The sequence below is a fragment of the Euprymna scolopes genome, chromosome 5 (assembly GCF_053919585.1).
Source record: "Euprymna scolopes isolate OS-2025 chromosome 5, ASM5391958v1, whole genome shotgun sequence".
NCBI classification, from domain to species: Eukaryota; Metazoa; Mollusca; class Cephalopoda; order Sepiida; family Sepiolidae; genus Euprymna; species Euprymna scolopes.
In genome coordinates this window covers 73,433,855-73,448,591 of record NC_136486.1, presented here as the reverse complement: position 1 = coordinate 73,448,591, position 14,737 = coordinate 73,433,855, and the positions used below count along the sequence as shown (strand labels likewise).

The following is a 14,737-nucleotide window of genomic DNA, read 5'->3' as shown; positions in this document are numbered from 1 at the left end:
AGAAAAAAAAAGAAAAAATGCATATACAAATTAGGAAGTGTGCGCAAGAAGAGAAAGAAAAAAAAGAAAAAATGCATATATAAATTAGGAAGTGTGCGCAAGAAGAGGAAGAAAAAAAAAGAAAAAATGCATATACAAATTAGGAAGTGTGCGCAAGAAGAGGAAGAAAAAAAAGAAAAAATGCATATACAAATTAGGAAGTGTGCACAAGAAGAGGAAGAAAAAAAAAAGAAAAAATGCATATACAAATTAGGAAGTGTGCACAAGAAGAGGAAGAAAAAAAAGAAAAAATGCATATACAAATTAGGAAGTGTGCGCAAGAAGAGGAAGAAAAAAAAGAAAAAATGCAAAACGTGCTTGCGAGAGAAAGAAAGTCGACATCAAAGAAAATGGACGTGTGAATAGCGAGGATGAGAATGGACCAGTTGTGACTAGCATGCGGTCAAAGGAAGGAGAAACGAGCCTGGTAAAATGAACATGTGACAGCAATAAACGTTTTTTAAGTTATGTCGAAACAATTATAATGATAATAAAAAAATCATAATGATAATAAAAGAATTATAATAATAATAAAAAAATTATAATAATAATAAAAAAATATAGTGATAATAAAAATTTTGTAGAAAAAGAAACAAAATAATAATTAAAATAAAAATAAAAAATAAAGGTAAATGTTTCGTTTAGGTCCACCTCCACAATTTTCTTAAAAATGACGACATTTAAAGGTTTTCGACTATGCTGAATACGAAAATCGCATTGAAATGTTGCAGAGATAAGTAGTTATCAAGATAGAAAAAAATGCATTATGCACGGTAATTTTGGCGGCCATTTTTTACGCGCATGCGCGCGCGCCCTAAGCAATCAGAATTTTACACGAAGGAAAAAAACCAAGATGGCCGCCAAAATTACCGTGCATAATGCATTTTTTTCTATCTTGATAACTACTTATCTCTGCAATATTTCAATGCGATTTTCGTATTCAGCATAGTCGAAAACCTATAAATGTCGTCATTTTAAAGAAAATCGTGGAGGTGGACCTAAACGAAACATTTACCGTTTTATATTATTTTTATACATTTTTATTGTTCATTTTTTTTTTATTGCATATTTTATTTATTCAGAAATTTCTGATAAATTTATCGTTTAATGTATAAATTTTGAATTCTTTGCGAGCTTCAAATCATTAACACGGACTAGTTGTTTTTCGTAATATATGAGAAATTACTTTTTTGTGAACTTATGCACTTATTTTACCGTTATAAAAATAAAAAAAAGATAGTAAAATAACGTTATTTGCCAATAAATAGAAATTACCATAAACACACGAACTGATGACGTCGTGTTTTTGTTTAGTTTGATGACGTAGTACACAACATTTTGGAGGTACCTAGCGTACACAATTTAAAATAGTATTTTTTTAAAAATCTTTTTGCGTATTATTCCTGTTTCGACGGCTTATAACGGCAAAGTTAAAAATATTTGTATTAAAAAAAAAAAATTTAATGGCAAGCTTATTTTGTTATACGCCTATTTTTAATTAACAAAAAGCTTTTTATAAATAAAACCGTTTTGAAATAGTAAAACTTTTTTCGTTGATAAAAATCTGTGATCTAAAAGTTATAAAAGTACGACTCAACTCAGAACTCCCGGTTCAGTGGAATCGCAAAAAGAGGATCACGTAAACATTGTATTCCTTCTACCCTAATTGATATTCTACTAATAAACTACCTAATACTTACCTTTTCCAACACAATTGATATAAAAAGAATTTAACCATGTCCTCCTTACATCCCTAAGAAATAACTTCTGTGACGGTAAGTAAACTTCAACAGATTGATTTTTCACAGCTATCTCTCCATGATAAAGTTGAAATTAAGAAAAGAGGCCGTTCAACGCCTGATATTCAAATATCTCAGGCAGGCATTAGCAACAACAAAGTGTATATTCGTAGCTTTAATTTTGAATTGTACCGACGGAAAAGTTGGGTTTGCGGCTGTGAACTAAAAAAGGCATTGTTCTGCTTTCCTTGTTTGTTGTTTGGGGGTGATGTGACGTGGACAAAAGATGGTTTCAGAACTATTAGCGAAATGAAAGATAGAACTGAAAAGCATGAAAAGTCAAAGAAGCACGTTGACAATGTAGTTTCCCTATCAATTTTGCGGACCATAAATATTAAAGAAAAACTTAGTGAGGCCTACAGCCTTTCAATCAATCATCATAAAATGAATGTTAAGAAGAACCGTGAAATTTTATCTAAAATAATAGATTGTATTTTCTTTTGTGAGAACTTTGAAATTCTCTTAGGAGGACATGATGAAAAAGATGATTCAGTAATCCAGGTGTATTTAGAGGATTATCAAATTTTGCATCTAAATTAGATCCACATTTAAAAAATCACTCAGAAACCAGTAGTGTCTTCAAAGGTGTTTCCAAGACCATTCAGAATGACATACTTGACTGTCTAGCTTCCTTTGTAACTGTCATGGCTGACGATACAACAGATGTGTCTGAACATACACAAATGATCATTGTTTTACGGTACGTCTTGGATGAAAAAATACTTGAACGCTTTTGGGAATTCTTTATCCCAGAAAACCAAACCGGTGATGATGGGATATCAAAATGTATTCTACAGCAAGTAGATATAATCTTTCAAGGGAATCGCCAAAAACTGATAGCTCAGATATTTGATGGTGCAAATGTCATGAAAGGCAAAAAAGCTGGTGTTCAGACGAAAATAAAAGCAGTTTATAGTAATGCACATTTCACTCACTGTTATGCGCATCAACTTAATTTAATAATGAGGAATGCAGCAAGCATTACACAAAATGCTAGAATATCTATCTCTAACATTTTGGCTATTCCGACTTTCTTTTCTAGATCACCATTCTCAAGAAGCATCCGGGTGTAAGCATTCCATGTCCATCTGCCACAAGGTGGAACTTTAACATACGGACCATATGTTCATGAAAATGTTCAAACATTAAAAAACTGTCTCACTTAAATTCAGTCAACATCATATGTAGATGAGACCGTTGCAGAAGCGACAGGAATTCTGAAATATTTGAACGATGACAATTTCATATTTTGGTTAGAGCTATTTCATCAAATTATGTCTCATGTTGAAATTATTTATAATCAAATGCAATCTCGGGAAATTAGCATATATATATATATATATATATATATATATATATATATATATATATATATATATATATATAACAAATTTCAAAACTGCTATTTTAGAGATAAAAAACTCCCAAATACTGTAAAAATCCTTCACAAACACTCAAGGCTGAAGCTAAAGAACTGTGTGACTATATATCTGTTGATATAACGGACAGATATTCTTCAACTAAACATTTAATACTTGCTAAATTGTTTAACAAGAAAAGCTTTGCTAGTTTTAAGAGAGAACTACCTACAGAAGAGATATCCTTGACAACTGAAGCATATCCCATGATTGACAAAAAAAAGCTTGAAACTGAGTTAGAAATATTTTATAGTAGCTCCGGTATCCATGAGTATTGCAAAGTAATTGATCTTCTGAAATTTATTTTGGAAAACAATTTAAACAATGTTCTTATAATGAAATCACAAAACTCATAAAAATTATCTTGACAATTTCCATGACTACATCAGAGGCAGAACGTTGTTCAACTCTGAAAAGAATAAAAACTTTTCTAAGGAGCACCATGGGTTGCAAAAGACTAAATGCACTTGCAATGCTTTCAACTGAAAAAAGTTCTTCAGCAGTCATTCAGAAGTTAAGAAGAAAATTATCAATCTTTTCTCACAAACAAGAAAATGAAGTTTACTTTCAAATGAATGTAATAAGTAAAATATTTAAAATATTTACATCTATTTAGGATTCATTTAAGTTATTGTATTTTTATACGTGTGCATACGTATAAATTATGTATATCTTTTTATGTTTGTTTTATTTTTACATAATATTAAGCCAATAGGTATTATTTTTTTAAACAGCACCCCCACTAATCTTAGGCACAAGCCGCCACTGGGCACCACTTAAAAAAATCTCTTGTTTTTCCTTCCTCCAACCACATGCCGGTCACACTGACCCATTCTCGTCCTCGCTATTCATACATCCATTTTCTTTGGCATCGACTTTCTTTCTCTCGCAACATTTTTTTCTTCCTCTTCTCGAGCACACTTCCTAATCTGCAAATGCAGTTTTTCGACGACTGCTGTTGCTGCTAATCTCTTCACATGCTGGCCATTGTTGATATTTTCCACCGTGCTCATACATGCTGTTACATTTACTCCTCCCATTGATACTTAAGCAGTCGCAAACAATTGATATCAACTCGGTACTCCTTTAATTTAGTGTAAATATTGAATGGCCTCGTGCTACATTAAGTGATGTTTCCAAGAGAATCAGAAATATAACATTAAATGAATAATCAAATGATTTGCAGGAAACAACTTTCCAAATTTTTTATTCATAAAAATGAAGTGAAGCAATGCAGAAGACATATAAAAGTTAATTTCCCTTTATGTGACCTTAACGTGAAGATATCTGATAATGAGGTCATTGATAATAATAAAAAAAAAGCAGGAGGGGGACTTTAGTTTGTATAAATACGACTACAGGCAAAAAAAATCTTTATAAAGTTGTGTTGAAGGATAAATTGCTTTAAAATATTTTTAAAGATGTTTTATTTTGCTTTTGTGATTTTTTTTTTTTACTTGTTGACTTTAATTCTTTTTTGTAGGTTTTTATGACGTTAGAGTTGATTGTGTAACATTTTATGACGTTAGGGTTGATTGTGTAACAATTTGATAATTTTAATGATTGTTTTAGCATTTTTAGATTCTTTTTTTATTTTTTTTTATGGTTCTGTTTAATCCTAGGAGGTTCGCCCTATCATGCTTTATTTTTTATTTGAGAAGAGGTTGTTTTATTGCTAATGGCCTGAGGCATTGCTATCGGGAAATGTTGATGGCACTGCTCAGGTATGTTTTGTAGGCCACAGTGTACTTTTATCTGACCTTGTGTCTAAGCCCCTGGAGAGGAGTTGAAAAAACGCGTGTAAGGTGTCCATATTTTTTTTAATGTTTTTTCCTCAGTGTTTCTTGCTGAAAAGAAACAGCATTTACAGTACCCTTTTTTTTCTTTTTTTACCTTTTACTCACAGGCTCCATGAAATTTCACAATTAATTAAAAAAACAGGTTTAAATTTTTAGGAGACTAAATGATGTGATTTAATCAGGAAATGAAGGAAATACTTTTCAAACATGAAAATATTTTATGTTATCCCCCTTCCCTCTCTCAACTTTTCTCACCGTCTTTCATCAGCGCAAGTGAATTACTTTCCCTTTCATCCCTATCATCTGTTTCAACTCTTCTCTCTCTCTCTCTCTCTCTCTCTCTCTCTCTCTCTCTCTCTCTCTCTCTCTGTATTTTTGCTGCCAGCTGCTACAATTACACTGTTATAACAAGGTTGTTACCATGGAAACTTGCAAACTGATGAATGAAGAAAACACAAATTAATCTATTTCTGTTTCTATTATGTGAATATCTGGATTTGCCATTTTAACTATTTAATCATCTCACTATAATGGTAATAGTTATAATAATGAAATCATAGTGTACAATGCTGCTCTGCTACACTATAATCAATTAAAAATGCATAGTAATACATAGGATAATATTGAATTCTTATGGGAATGAACAGCATTTGGGGGCATGCTGCTTAGAGCAGTCTTTCTTGCTTTGACAAAGTTTAAAATCAATTTTGAAATCTAATTTTGAATGATCTTTTCAACTCTTTTGTTCTTACAGCCTATTTGTCATTAGTCTTTCTGTACTCATTTGCTATTTCCATGGAATACTTTTGACTGAGCTTCAATCACTGATTTCTCTTTGCAAGATATTCACAGCTGGAACTTGTCTTTTGACCACTTTGTGTGTCTAGTGTGTGAATGACCATGAACAGAGTTTTATTCAAGATCTTTCCGTCTGTAGAATGCATTACAGCAGGATTGCGCCCCTTCTGACTACAATATGGTTGTCTTCAAATCCAATATCAACAAATACTTGTCATAAACTGTCCTCATAAATAATTAAATTTTGTTCATTTCATGCATCGGTTTTCTCATAATATTCTTCATCATTCAACAGGTGTAGTTTTGCTAACTTTCAAGAATTATAATGACTTTAAAGGATGCAGTTGCTCAGCAGGAAACAACTGGTGCAGGCAATTTGTTACATGCTTCAGCAATTCTGAGCATGGAACAAATGTTTTGAAAAATTATGAGAACTGTGCCGTTTTCTATATGTCCATATGTGTTAGACATTTAGATTTTTTGATGGAGAAGTTGTGTAGTTGGATGGTTAGAAAGAAAATTAGGATGAAGAATGTAACTTAGTAGAGTGAGTTGTGTATGACCGCATCTGATGAAATAAGTATTAGACAAGAAAAAGAGTTAGTATATTCATAAATAAAACCGCATCCCCACTACTAAATAGGTATCAACTTTTATTTAAGGGAACACAGCAACACAACAAGGATAGGCTTTTGTCAATAAATGAATGCTGAATCCTGGAGTTCCATTCTAGCCAGCCACTCATAGTGAAATGGCAAGCACAGGATAGCATCCTATCAACAGGTGATCCAAATAGGGATGGATTTGATTTTTTTTTTTGTGTGTGGGTGTCAAGACATATCTCTGCATATTAATCTTGCTTCTGTGCAGATGTATTGTAACACCTACTCAGTGAACAGCCCCTGTTTAGGTGTGTAAGTAAAGCCAAACCACAACTAATGGATGATACTACATGTACATTTAAATAAAATAAGTCCCACATAAAACTGCTATAAACAATGCAGATAAAAAAGATGTTCAGGATTGTTGTTGGGAATATGGCTAATAATTTTGTGCCTTGCAACTAATACTGTTGTATTACTTTGAATGCTTTTTTATGAAACATGACAAACTTGGAGAAGTAAAAAGGTTAAACTTTTAACGTTGGTTATTCAAAGTAAATAGTTTCACTGCTAAACTTATAGAAAATGAAAATGAAGTTTAAATTGCAACTACATCATTTTATCATTTTTAGATGGTCTGTGCATCTCTGTCCTTTCCTGTTGCTCAGTAGGTCAAGCTTAAGCATTTTTAATCAATCTTAATATTGTAAAATATACAATTGATATTGGATTGACTGAAGAGTTTTAATGTTATTTAAAAAATGTGATTTTCTTTGATCTGTCAATGATGATGATGATGCTGTACTGTGAAAAAATGGGGCAAAGCTGCTGCTGACTGTCACTATAGTAATAAAAATGCTGTTCGATCAAACATGGGTTTGAGGGATTGCCTGATTGTGACACCTGGAATAAGTTCTGTTTCTGCAACTGAAATGGAGAAACGTACCATTTTTATACTGTTCTGCCATCTGCTGCTGATATGACATTTGATGAGATCTGATTGGTTCAGTTCAAGTGATGATATGCACAGAAAGAAAGACTAAGGTGATTAAACATTCAGTTTTGTTAGGAATGCTGGGTCATAAATAGGGTTGGTACTGCAACAGCAAAAAAAAAAAAAAAATGCAACATTGGAAATAATATGATCCTTACAGCGGCATTGATAAAGTTTCAATCTAAACACTGAACCCTTAATTTCATACCAATTATTAGTAGGGGAAATAATTATCTCTTTTAAACTGTGCACAAGTATGTAGAATAGAAAGACAAATGTCTCATTTTAACATTTTATTACAACTTTATTGATTATTTTTGTTAGTAAGAATGTCGAAAAGGAGAAAAGGTTTAGTAGTGGAATAAGTCCATGTATATGGACAGAGATGAAAAGTTAGGCGGTTCTGTTGGAAGAGAAAGAGTTCATGTACATGTGTTGGAATTAGCATTTGGTGGTAGCTATGATGGATTCTTTGTCTGCTTGTCGGACCCAAAGGTCCAGTGGATCCTGCTGTGCCCTACCAAGAGAGCTGGAAAAAAAGAGAGAGAGAGAGAGAGTTGCCGTGCGCTTAACTTTTTTATAAACTGTCATGTTCTTAGCTCACCTGAAAGATGGTCTCTGATTTGGTGAGCGTTAAGGGAAGCTGACTGTCAGCACCAATCAACATTGAATTTATAAACTAAAGGTATTAAAAATCTCAAAGTGTCACTTCTACTATAAATTTCCGTTCTTTTATTAAATACTTGATTTTTTTACTAAAATTTCTCAATGTGTTTAACAATTTGAAAAGTTTATTTTTGGCCAGTTATGAACTTGTTTCATCTAAAACTATCTGCTGCAGAAATGATCTTAACACGTATCACTGCATCACTTGGGATGAATGGATAAGCACAGAATATTTATAATTGTTATCTTTTATTCAAGTCTATAAAATTCCTTCAACAATTCATTTCTCTTCTATATGGGAATGAGTGTTTTAGGATGGAAACATCTTTCCACTTAATGTCTGATGCACACATGATCAGAGTTTTCACTTAATGCACACAGAATTGGTATGCTGTCACGGTGACAAGAAGAAAATAATGCATTCATAAAACTAGAAATGATTTACAACTGTTAAAAGTAAATAAAATCCTTCAAATTGCTAAAATATCAACAATTTTCAATATAAGGGAGATAATTGTTGTAATTCATATTTACCAAGTTTCACTGTGTAAGCAGATTATGATATTTTAATGTGACGGTTAAATAACATTAACAATTAGTTCACCAAACTAATTTGTTAATATTAATCTTACCTGTAAGCAAGTCTTTCAATGTTTTAATAATTATTTTTCTATTTATTTGGTTATTTAATGCAAAGATATGAAAATAAACCATACTATATATTTTTTCAAATACTAAATATTTGTATGAAAGAAATCATTTATTTATACATAATACCTGTAATACACGTCTTTTGGTTTGGGAGCAAAGTGTAGTATCTGTATTGTCCTTAGTCAGTGAAAGGGGAACCTTTTCTAGACTGAAGCAAATTTTATTTTTGTCCTAATCAAGAGGGCTCTTTTTGGGGCAGATGCATTTTCAATTCAAAACTGACCATGTGTCTAACTCTACTCTCGTCGGTAAATAGAGAGATAAGAATGAATAATTTTGAATAAATGAATACATATGTATGCGTATGTGTGTGTATGCATGTGTGTATGTGTGTGCGTCAGTGTGTATATATGTATATATGTGTATATATCTGTGTGTATGTGTGTGTGGCTATGTGTGTATATGTATGTATGTGTGTGTATATGTGTGTGTCTGTATATATGTGCGTGGCTGTGTGTTTATATATGTATGTATGTGTATGTATATATGTGTGTACATGTGTGTATATATGTGTGTATATATATATGTGTGTGTATGTGTATGGTGTTTGTGTATGTGTGTCTGTGTTGTATATATATATATATATTCTGTAGAAATATATTTTCTTATAATATATATCAATCTTTATTTAAGAAGCTCAATGTAATTACAGAGTAATATAGAAAATAAATGACAAAACGTTATATTCTAAAATTCATGATGTTGACCATCTTATAATTTATTCCTTTAATTCAGTTGACATGTACAATTCTTGACAGTATCTGTTTCGTAGCACAAAATTAGAGTGATTGATTTTGCAAAATTAAGTTATTGATTTTGTGCTACGAAACAGATATTGTCAAGAATTGTATAAGTCAACTGAATTAAAGGAATAAATTATAAGATGGTTAACATCATGAATTTTGGAATATAACTTTTTGTTATTTATTTTATTCTCTATATCTCTCTCTCTCTCTCTCTCTCTCTATATATATATATATATATATATATATATATATATATATATCAGTGACCTTGTCTGTTGATCTTTCTGTGTGAGAAAACAGTCTCTACCAAAGTACTCTGTCAATTTTTGATTTACAGACTTGAAACTTGATATATAGGGGATTTGAACAAATTCGATTTGATTTTTAACCAGTAAAAATAGCTGCTACAGGGTCAAAATTGGAAAAATTACGACTTGACAGACATTAGTGAACCAAGTGTGTAGCGAGGAAGGGCCAAAGGGTGTCTAAACTTATGTAGCAAAAATTTTACAGAATGTAATGTTTCCTTTATTTCGTTTTGTTTAAGTAAAATCTCACTTTGTTTTTTTTTATTATAATTAGGGCAACCTAAAAGTTGGAATTAATACTCATTGAATGTTCTTATAATGTGAAATTTAAATATTTACATTGATTTATGAATTTTTTTATACAATTACTTTGTCAAATTACTCAACTTGATTAATAAATGCAATTTTTTGGTTGCCCTAATTATAACTTTTCATGTTTATAGTACCTTTTGCCACATTCTGGTTGTAATTAAATATTTATAGATGTACGAAGCAAAATGAAAAATGAACATAATGAAATGATCCAAAAAGTTTTGTTTCATTTTCATACAAAAAACGAAAATAAATTAGTAAATATTTGGAACGGAATGAAACAAATCCAACTCTGCCAAATTCAACTATAGGTAGATAAACTTTGAGGTGTAATCATTAAATGGCAGGCAAAATCGATTCGCAAGCAATAAATAATTTCCCCATTAGTGGACAAATTATTTACACTAAGGCAAATACCTGATTGCCTATTTCTGCCTGCCCAACTGGTGCTTTAAATTAGAAATAAAAATTTTAGTTGACTTCTCTGAGAAGAAGAGGAGTGCAAAAAGCACAGAAAGTACGGCTGGCTATACCTTTGATGTTGACTAAACGTGTTACTTTGTTAACTATTTTCCTCTAAGGATTGAACTTTATGGTTTGTGTTTCTTAAATTAGAACTTCTGTCTGTATGGTTTTGATGCTTCAGACTGCCAGTAGATTTTGCATTACTGTGGGTTTTTTTTTGGGTGTATTATAATATAAGTTTGATTTTTAAAAATAATAAACGTGGTTTTTCATATGTAATTTTTATGCTTATTGGCTAAATAAATGGATAAAGATTCTTGTAAAAATAAACTTTATTCACTTTTATACTTTAGAAAAAATATTTTCCTTGTATGCCACTCAGAAATTTATCATAAAAGTTAATGTTGTTTTAGAATCAAAACATCGACTTCAGCTCCATTGTTTGATTTAAAAAATAATAAATGCGATTTTTCGTATATAATTTTTTTGTAGAAATTTGTTTTTATGATGGAATAAAATTTAGCTCACTGGCATACTTTTTGGCGTATTGTCTGGCAAACTAAAATAGCAGATCGAAACCTGCCGTCCTGGTGCCCTGGCGTCCCAAAAAAGAATTACCGATTATTTTACATTAAATGTATATTTGAAACTCATTCCGTCAAGTTGTTTAAGGGTTTCACACATAATCACCTATAAAAGTAATATGTTTCTTTAGAATGGGGATTTAGCTGAGTGTTAATCTAAAAAATTGTTGTTGTTGTCGTCATCATTATTATTATTTGCATTTCGGTTTTATTTTTGTTTACAGCAAAGCAAATTTTTATAATTAAAATAAAATTTTAAGTTCATTCATAGACAGAAGGCACAGAATAGTTAAAAAAAAAACCCCATGATCTCCTCATGTTAAAAATGGTTTTCTAAATAGAAACATTATTTAGAAATTCGTTCGTAACAATGGGAGGGGCGTTGTTAAATATTTTGTTCTTAAATCGTTTTCTCATTTTTGCCTACCAATCTTTGACTATTTCTGACTGTTTATGAAAACTTTCAAGTAGCATGTTGTACACTAATGACGAACTGATACAATTTGGCTTTGGTTTAAAATCAAAATAAATCTTTTGTTGTCGTATAATTTTAAATCAATTACAAGGAAAACATTTGAGAAAAAAATATATGTGGAAATTTGAAAATTTACAAAAAAAACAACAAATCTCTAATTAAATATTTAATTATTTTATAAGAATCAGAATCAGAATCGGAAATTGTATCAGAATTGAAAATTTAGAACGAAATTGGTAATTGTATCGAAATCGGGAAAGATTTTGGAATCGTCCCATCACTAATATATTTCTTGTTGATTTTTTTTTAATGATAAATACGACTAAATGGTAGCTTCGCTTCGAAGCTCATGTTTCTTTACGTAGAAAGTCGCCCATAATTTATTTGGACCCATATAATATATATTTTTTTTTCTATTATTGTATTTAAAACAGTAATCTATGTACATGCATGTTTCAAGGTAACTACCTCTCGTCAGCGTAGCTTGACTGTTTCTAGGAATCGAACTCTGGACCATGTGTTTAACCGTTATGCCATGAACTCCTAGATGATTTTACTGTTTATTTGTATCGTTTATAAATTTTGATTACTTGTTGATTTTTTTAAACATATATTTTTTTTAATATATATATACTTTTATGGTTTTCTTGTAAATATTCCAAGAGTAACAAAAGCAGTGGCAGCTCGTGCATGGAGCTGTGGGGCTGCAGCACCCCCAAGTTATTTCACCACACATTGATTATAAAATTAAAAATAATACGTTTGTTTTATTATTATTATTATTTTTTTTTTTCTATGTGTACATTATGAAATCATTAAGTTTAATGTCGGTATCTCCAAATTCATATAAAAATAAAAATAAAACTTGCTTGGAGCTGTGAAATTCATAGTTATACTTTCTTAATGAAATTCTCTTGTGTGCATGCGCGCTTTAGGACAGCCGTTAAAGGCCGCTGAGGAACTGTCGCTTTTCGCAGCTCCGCATCTCAGACACTGGTGAAATTTGCTGTTTGCTTAGAGTGTGCGCCTGTGCATATAGATATGATAACATTTTGTTATTGAAAAAAAAAAAAGGAGGCTTATTTACAAATTTTTTAAAAAATTATTATTGAAATGTCCGTATAACGTGTTTTTGTACATGAAATATTGTGCTTTAAAAGAAAAATATGCACACTTTTAGCGTTGCGATTTAATTCGGTAGCAGAATATAATATATATATACATATATACATATATATATATATATATATATATATATATATATATATATATATATATATAATATGCAGAACCTGTTTTTTTATTAAAAGTATTTGGGGATTTAGCAGTGAAGCTAACACGCGACTAAGGCTAAAAATCAAATATACAATAAATAAATCTTACCATAAAAATAAAAGTTACTTTTCCATCTACCTGCCTTTTTGTTTGTTTTAAGTAGTTTTAAATGCTATTTATTTTGCGACAACTAAACTTTACAAAATAAAAAAAAAACTGTTTACATTTTTTTCCTAGAAGCAAACAAGCGAAGAAACATTTTATGTTGAAAGTACATTTTAGTTAGAAATCTTCTTTTTTGTCTCTCAGTCCTCATTACAATGAGTGATTTTTCTGACAAAGGGTGAAGAAAAAGCTGCTTCCCAGGTCGGTAGTACTTCGTGAACAGTAGTCTGAGATGTTGGAAATCTTTTTGTCTCTATGTCTATCCTTGTGGCCATGTCACTAGTAAGGGTGCTAGAGGTAAACGTTTCGTCTGGGCTGACGTTATCCGCATGATAGTCAGGGACACAAACCTTAGATTAACCACTAAGGAGGCTGTCCTATCAGCAGGTGCAAAGTATTGGGGCTGCTGTATTGCCATTTGGTGAATGGATTCTGGACCATGCAGTAGTCTCTGGTGGGGCCTTTCAATGCCATACTAATGGGTAATTGTTACGGCTTTACCTTATCATGTGCTACATAAAAAAAAAAATTTTAATTTCCTGTCCTTTTCTCTCTTATTTTCCCTCTCTATCCTGCTCTAACCAAGTATGCCGACTTGTTCCACGAATCCCAAAACCTCAACATGAAATATCTCCAGAAAAAAAACTCGAATAAACCCAGAACCCCATCTTCCAATGTAGACCTACTACCATGTCTCCTTCTCCAGCATCAGGGGTCTACGTTGCAACCTTCCAGAGGTTGAAACACAATTACAGGAGACGACACCGGACATATTCTTTCTAAGCGAAACTGGAATAGGGCTGACCACTTCCCTAGATAAGTTCATAATTAAAGGATACTCTAACTTAACATCTAAATCTGACCCCCAAGACTGCCATGGGCATGGAATATGTGCCTACATTAAAGATGGCTTCCCATGTGGCAGGGATATCTCTAGAGAAGATCCTAACTTATCTTATTTGTGCTTCCGGGTTGCACTTGCTTCCACCACTGCATTTATATTTGCCCTCTATCGGCCCCATAACAGCGGAGTTACTATATTTAAGAGTATATCTGAGAAAATAGACCACATCCTGTCTGCACATCCCTCGGCTAACATTCACATCTGTGGTGACTTCAACGTCCATAACGTGGAATGGCTGATCCACTCAATTAAGACTGACGATGAGGGGAGGTTCTGTCATGATTTTACCATTGCTTATAACCTCACTCAGATTGTTCGCAAGCCCACCCATGTGCCCGATACTACAGGTCAGTATGCAAGCCTTCTAGACCTTTTTCTCTTCACTTCCCCTAAGCTATGTTCATGTTCCATTCTTTCTCCTCCGACCTCTCCATCGTATCAGTTAAGATAAAAATGAAATGTAATGTCCCCAGACGTACCCCTCCACCATACTGTATACCGATACTCCATGGCTGACTGGGATAGCTTCCATACATTCATATCTGATCTACCTCTGCATTCCATGTTCCATGGTTGTGTCCTCTATAGTATCAGACCTGACCGAATGGCTAATTGTAGGCATAGACCGATTCATACCATCTAAAAAATTCCAACAAAAAGCCAACAGCCAGCCACGG

At 32.0% G+C, this 14,737-nt stretch overlaps 1 long non-coding RNA gene across 2 annotated transcripts in view; it reads left to right on the top strand.

The window, feature by feature from the left end:
* The first annotated feature begins 1,335 nt into the window (after positions 1-1,335).
* The window catches only part of LOC145276845 (uncharacterized), a 97,641-nt gene continuing 84,239 nt past the window's right edge, over positions 1,336-14,737 (top strand). For both annotated transcript variants that reach the window (XR_013868039.1, XR_013868040.1), the window contains exon 1: positions 1,336-1,814. This is a non-coding gene — a long non-coding RNA (uncharacterized LOC145276845). The remainder of the gene's footprint in view (positions 1,815-14,737) is intronic.